We start from the raw sequence: 7,275 nt of genomic DNA, 5'->3' as shown, positions 1-7,275 counted from the left end.
AAAAAAAAAAAAAAAAAAACCTCACGAAGGAGGCGGCTTGCTGTGTTTGTACAGACAAAAGTGCCAGGAACAGATAGATAAGTCAGTGGAGTCCACGTTAACTTACTTCATTATCTCAGCCACTCACCTAGACAGAAGAATCCCCCGGCTCCCGGCTCCCGGGTCCTGGGTCATGCCTTCTCGCTCCTGCCCTCCTGCTCCTGCCTCCAGGCCTCCCATCAGGCAGAGAAGGAAGAGGAGCCAGTTTCAGTTCACGCTCTCTGAACGTCTCCCCGGAGACGTTCTCACTTTGACTATTGTGCGCTTTACAAGCTCTTCAGCAACAGCTGCTGGGCATCCTGTTGGGGCAATATTCAAATATTATGCCTACCAGCTGTGTTTTTTAAATAGTATCTTTAAAAGTCAGCGGCTGTGTTTGTGGCAGACTACAAGGCGTGGACTACACACTGAAACATCATTTTCTCCTCTAGAGGTTTAATAGTTCCAAAAATGACTTTACATCAGTCAGAAAAGTTTGCCTTTCTTCGGCGCTCCGCCCCTCCCCCCATATAACAGAGTTAATGAGTGTTCCTTGCTTGCGGCTATCTTTCCAAAGGCAGGCACCAAACAGGGAAAAACATTCATCAGGGAAACTTAAAGTAAGAGAATAAGTTAATCCCTTGAAAACTCGGTGATGGGTTCGGGCTGACTGAAGCCGAACACAAGAAGCCAACGGGGCTGGGGCCGATGACTATTAATAGAAGTAACGTTAGATCTAATAGCTCTTTGATCGTTTTTCGGTCTATAGCTCACAAACTCCTGACATTAAAAATTCTTACTACGCAATTGAGTGTGCAATGAATTTTTTTAATACACAGTTTTGTAGAACGTGGTCCTGAGCCACTCTTCTTAAGGTAATTCTGGAAACGACATTTTAAAAAAGGTAAAAAATGAAAGTGAGGAAATATTACCACAAAATACTGACTCATGTACAGTATTCTCTGAATCCAAATGATCCCAAAGCACATCATAAAACAGTTAAATGAGTGTGAAGATTTATGTAGGAGGACAGATTGGTATCTCCTCACTATAAAAGGGAAAATGACTCATTCCCCCAAGGGTAAGCTAGCATCCTGCTACATTTTTCAAATGCTATAAAGTTAACTTACTTCCAGTCCCAAGTGTCTCTGGAAGCTATAGTTATGGTAGCAATGCTGCAGATGAGCAAGAATGGAACAGTTGGATGAAATGAATGGGTCCTATCTTGTCAGGCATTATCTAGAACTAGCCTGACTTTGATGCATAAAGTTGCCACTCTATCACATTCTTTACTTCTGAGGTCCACTGTCCCCTGTCCTTTCTTGGAACCTTCTCAAACCCATCCTGCCTTCATTTTCTATACTACTTATCTAGACTCTGTCACCTGTCACTTTTTTTACACATTGTCAATAGCCCTAAATCCCTGTTCTTCCTCACCTAAGTCATAGTCATTAATAAATTAATAAGATGCTAAAATCAGGCTAGTAGAGGCCCTGGGTGACTCAGTCAGTTAAGCATCTGACTCTTGATTTTGGCTCAGGTCATTATCTCAAGGTCGTGAGATCCAGCCCCATGTCTGGCTCCCTGCTCAGCTTGGAGTCTGCTTGAGATTCTCTCTCTGGCTCGCTCTTTCCCTACCCCCTGCTCACATTCTCTCTCTCTCAATAAATAAATAACATCTTTAAAAATAATAATAATAACTTAAAAAAATAAAATCAGGCTTAACTCATGAAAGTTTCATTTTTGTCAAATCCTTCCATAGGCTCTGTGTAGAATACATTTTATCCAAACCAGGAATTTGCAGTTTTTCTGGACACAGAAAATACATTATAGGCATTTTTACCTTTTATCACTGTTTTCTTTGTTTGGCTGCTAAGAAAAGCATTTTTCCTTCTCTTTCTGAGCCCTGATGAATTTGTTCATTTGATATGGGTGGCTAATAAATTCATAATGCTAATAATCTTAAAATAAATACATCTAAGACTCCTCAAAACACCACGAGCCAACCTTCCAACATGCTTAAGTGTAGGAGATATACCCCCAGTCTCTGACAGCTTTGGCTAAATATGCTGCAAACATCATCACACAATTAAGAAATCCTGTGCCCAGTGACTTAGGATTGATTGATTGATCTATTTATTTATTTTTGCAGCTTTAGCTAAACCTTGTAACATTTAAATGATACCCAAAAAGGCCAAAATTCCTCTGCAGGAAATGGGGATGCCAAGAATCATCAATTAACAACATAAAGCAGGAAAGGACAGTTGAGTTTTTGCTAATGCACAGGCAGAAGCAGAAGAAAATTGACTGACACTAAGAAGATTATCCCTGATTTTTCAATACAGCAGGCAAATGAATATTGCTGATAAACGCACTATCAACCTTATTCTTACAGCTCTGATAGAGACTTTAATCCTGACCTTGAAATGGCTTCTCCTACACACAAAGCCTTTTCCAAATGACATTTTATAAAAGAAAGAAAGAAAGAAAAGAAAAGAGAGAAAGAAAGAAAGAAAGAGAAGAAAGAAAGAAAAGAAAAAAAAGAAAAGAAAAGAAAAGAAAAGAAAAGAAAAGAAAAGAAAAGAAAAGAAAAGAAAAAAAGAAAGAAAGAAAGAGAAGAAAGAAAGAAAAGAAAAAAAAGAAAAGAAAAGAAAAGAAAAGAAAAGAAAAGAAAAGAAAAGAAAAGAAAAGAAAANGAAAGAAAGAAAAGAAAGAAACCATTATTTATCTGGTGATGAATTTTTGTATGGGTGTTTACTGAGGACAGGGCGACTAAGTGCTTTATCTACATCTTGTGTCACTTAAGCCTTAGAACAACTTGATGAGAACAACTATTAACCTCCNCCATTATTTATCTGGTGATGAATTTTTGTATGGGTGTTTACTGAGGACAGGGCGACTAAGTGCTTTATCTACATCTTGTGTCACTTAAGCCTTAGAACAACTTGATGAGAACAACTATTAACCTCCACGTTTTACAGATGGGGAAACTGAGGTTTGGTGCAGATCAGGTCTATCTGACATCAGGGCCTGAACTCCTATGCCTGTCTGAGGCCACACTCCGCATAGTTTGTGTTTCTTCCATCTGGCTTCCCACCAGTTAACAGTCAGGGCATTTGACAGGTACAGATAATTATAAAAGCAGGTACTAAAAATAGTGCAGAGCAAATGACAGCAAGTAATTGATTGTATTTAGGCTATAAGAACAAGCAAGTTCCTGCCTTCTCTCTAGGAAAAGCCGGCCATTGACTATGTAATGACATTTAAGGAGACCTTAAAACTTCCTCCAAACAGATAGTAAAGATCTTTCTCACCCATCTTCTTTAGAGCCAGACAGTCTTGCTCTTAACCTATTGTGGGCTTTTTTTTTAAGGACACATGTATCTTAACCGGGTCAATTGTTCTGTTTTCCTGGAAATAGAAAGCATCAGTTCATGAAATGAAGGATTTAATTTGTCCACTACTATCTTTTTTCAATTAACAGAGACACACATTGAAGTATTAAGATTTCTGGAAAGAAGTATTTTCCCACTCCACCTTGGCAAATGCTACACGTGGCCCATCTTTTTGCTAAAATTCCCTTGACAGGTCACCTTATCATCAGGCCCACTGATTATTTTCAGTCCTCAATCTGTACAGCCTTCAATGCTGCTGACATCTTCCTTCAACTGAAATATCCCCTTTCTTTGGTACCAGGATATCACATCTCCTTGTTTCCTATTTCTCTGCCTCATTTGCACTGTTTCTCCTGTGAGCTACTCCTCTTTCACACACACATCAAGTGTTGGAGTTCCTCAGGACTCTGCCCCCAGGTCTCTCCTCTTCTCTGTCTTCCATCTCGTCCACTCATGTTGTTTCGGTTGCCGTATTTATAGACAACCCTGAAATCTCTATCTGAAGCTCAGAATTCTATTCAGAAGTTCAGACTGGGGTATAGTAAAATGTCTACCAGATCTCTTAGACGTTTGCAGACATCTTGTTCCATGGTTCCCAAAATTCAGTTATTATTCTCCGTCCCCCAAACTCTGGTAATCTGTATCTTGGTAAATAGTCCTCTACCTGTCTAGATGCCAGAGGAGAAACCCGGGTGCCCTAGTCTTTGTTGTTCTTTCCTGTTCTTCATATCAAATCAACCATCACCTGCTCTGTATGTACCTCTTCCATATCACTACTACCAATATCTATCCTCTACTCTGTCCATCCTATCACTAACTTAAAGCAAGATGTTGTCTCTCCTCCAGAAGACTGCAACCAAGTGCAGCCAAGACCCTCATGCTACTTTGTTTCCTTCAGTCTACTCTTTGGAAAACTATATATCATCCAAATAAAAGTTTGTTATTGAAAGGGGGCACAACTGACATTTACAGCAGAACCATAAACAGAAATTGGACCTATCCTGGAAACCTAGCAACTCTGGTCATACTATCCGACTGCGGTTAGAGAGATGTCTTCCTAAAACACATCCCGGGGCCCCCAGGTGGCTCAGGCAGTTGTGTCTGACTCTTGACTTAGGCTTAGGTCATGATCTCAGGGTCCTGGGATCGAACCCCAAGTTGGGTTCTGCACTCAGCAGGGAGTCTGCTTGAGGTTCTCTCTCTCCCTCTCCCTCTGCCCCTTCCCCCTCCTTTGTCTCTCTCATTCTAAAATAAATAAAATCTAAAATAAAATAAAATAGGGATGCCTGAGTGGCTCAGTCGGTTAAGCATCTGCCTTCAGCTCAGGTCCTTGCTCAGCGGGGAGCCTGCTTCTCCCTCTTTCTGCTGCTCCCCCTGCTTGTGTGCTCGCATGCTCTCTCTCTCTGACAAATACATAAATAAAATCTTTTAAAAATATAAATAAATAAATAAGATAAGATAAAACACATCCCTCACCATGTCATGTCTCTGCTTAAAAGGTATCCACGGCTCCCCATCGCCTTCAGGAAATAAGTCAAACTTCTTAACAAGGCTCTTCATAGTCTGGTTCTGCTTGGCTCTCACCCCATTACCTTTACACACCACACTTCCACCATAGGTTTAATTCCCCCAAATTTGCATACTCTCTCTTGATGCTGGAATGCTTGCGTGTTCTTAAGTCTTCCCAGAGGCTTTTCCTACTTCTCTGCTACCACATTTCTATGTAACCTTTAAGTCTGAGGTTGAAGCTACCTAGAAAAGTTTCTCCTGACCCCAAGAACTGGCTAGCGTGCCCCTCAGAGCGTTGCCAACACACCTAATACTTACCCCATCCATGTGGTGCTGTAATTGCTTAGCTTCTTATTTTATTGACCATGACATCATACTAGTGCCATAAGTTTCCTATATATAAGGCACTTAAGAGCAGGAAAGTGATTTGGGGGATAGGGTGATAGGGACCTCTCAATGCTGAATTTAAACAGTAAGCATACTATGTTTACTTACATTTGCCATTTACTGTTTACTGAATGTGGGGGGATTCATAAATACTCTGGGTGGGGTAGAGCGTCTAAGACTTCTCATGAGCCACAGGTTAATACCACTAAACCAGTGGTCTGAAAATATTTTTGCTTGAAACCTCTATCAGCAACTAATATGAGCATACATCTTTAATATTTATGGATTTTATACTTTATAAACTATACACATGTTCTATTATGCTAATGTATGATGTACCATCTAAGAAATAGGAATAAAGAATTTTTTCTGAAAAAGTAAATAGAGGTTCCAAATTTTTCCATACCTCAGTTGATCATTATCTGTTCATTCCGTTTTGAAGATCACTTTTAAAAATAGGTTTGGAAGACAGAAACTGTAATGGGTTGGCTGTTTTAGCATCAGAGCCAGGCCTAGTACAGAGCCTGGCACCTAGTAAGCACTCAGTTATTGAGTGAAAGAAAGAAAGTTTGGACCAGGGAGTGGAATTTATAGGGTGAGGGCTTATCCTCAATTGGCTTCTTTGGTATTCCATAGACAGCAAATGGGTGCAATGGTGAGAAGAAGAAATGTTTAGTTGGGAAAATGTTAGGGAGAATATAACCAAATGAGGAAGTGAAAGGTCTTTGAAGAGAAAGATAATCTGCTTCTTGGCTTCATATAATATATATAATTACCAATTATGCTAACAAAAATAACACATTGGTTATTCATTTGAAAGCAAAAACATTGTGAAGCCAGGATGCAAAAACAAAAGCAAAAGAAAAGACATAGAATCCCTAGTAGCTATGTGGCATTTGCCATTGCTGTGTCTCTGGTTAAAACTAAATCCCCCCACTTTAAGTTGAAAAAACAGAAGGAGGAAGGACACATCCTTTGTGACTTCTCACTCTGTCAGTCACTCTTCTGGGAGTTTCATGGGCTTTGTATCACTGAGAACTGCTTTTTATTTTATTTTATTTTTATTTGTTTGTTTATTTATTTATTTAGCACTGAGAACTTCTAACATGCAAAACACGTGGAAGTTACAAATGTGGGTGAGCATTGTTTTCTGCCCTCAGTGATGACACTGCCCAGCTCCAGAGAGGAGGTAATATAAGTCTGCAAATAAATACAAGCCAAATAGAATGAAATATCCTCTATTATAATGGTACATATAAATTTTGGATTTTTCACAATAGTTCAGATGTTATGTGATTTTATTATTTTCAATGACAAAGAACATAACATACATCTAGAAGCTGCTTCATTTGAAAATCTTTCTAAGGGGCACCTGGGTGGCTCAGTCAGTTAAAGGGCCAACTCTTAATTTGGCTCAGGTCATGATCTCAGGATCCTGGGATCAAGCCCCATGTGGGGCTCCACACTCACCAGGGAAACTGCTTTAGGATTCCCTCTCTCCCTTTGCCCCTTTCCCTGCTCATTTTCTCTCTCTCTCTCAAATAAATACATAAATCTTAAAAAAAAAAAAAAAAGAAATATACTTGATCTTTAAAAAATAAAAATCTTTGTATTTTTATTTTATTTGAGAATTTTCTTCTCAAAGTAATGAATCAGAAAAAAAAATTGTCCCTTAATATAAACATGTTACCCAATTTTGGATGTTTAAAAAAAAAGAAAAAAAAAAGCTTAAAAGAGTATATCTGTTGGAGAGTAATAAAATGCCGGAGGGGTCTGGAGAAGAAAGGGAGTCTTTCACCAAGCTTGTGAAGAAAGTATTCAGCTGAACCAAAAAAAAAGTTGGAAAGGATTTTTTTCATCAAGCAACACTGAGAAACTGCAATGAAGGCAGAGAGAATAGACAAGCAAAAGGCATTTAGCCTATACAGTTGGTCACAACCACCATAGTAATACCTGTCGCCATGGA

The 7,275-nt window shown here is 39.2% G+C and overlaps 1 pseudogene; it reads right to left on the bottom strand.

Moving 5' to 3' along the window:
• The window catches only part of LOC100468290, a 47,065-nt pseudogene extending 43,062 nt beyond the window's left edge, over nt 1-4,003 (bottom strand).
• Between the last annotated feature and the right edge of the window lie 3,272 nt (nt 4,004-7,275).

Source organism: Ailuropoda melanoleuca, chromosome 18 (assembly GCF_002007445.2).
Source record: "Ailuropoda melanoleuca isolate Jingjing chromosome 18, ASM200744v2, whole genome shotgun sequence".
Taxonomy (NCBI): Eukaryota; Metazoa; Chordata; class Mammalia; order Carnivora; family Ursidae; genus Ailuropoda; species Ailuropoda melanoleuca.
Note: the sequence above shows the minus strand (reverse complement) of the source record. Positions and strands in the feature narration are given on the sequence as shown.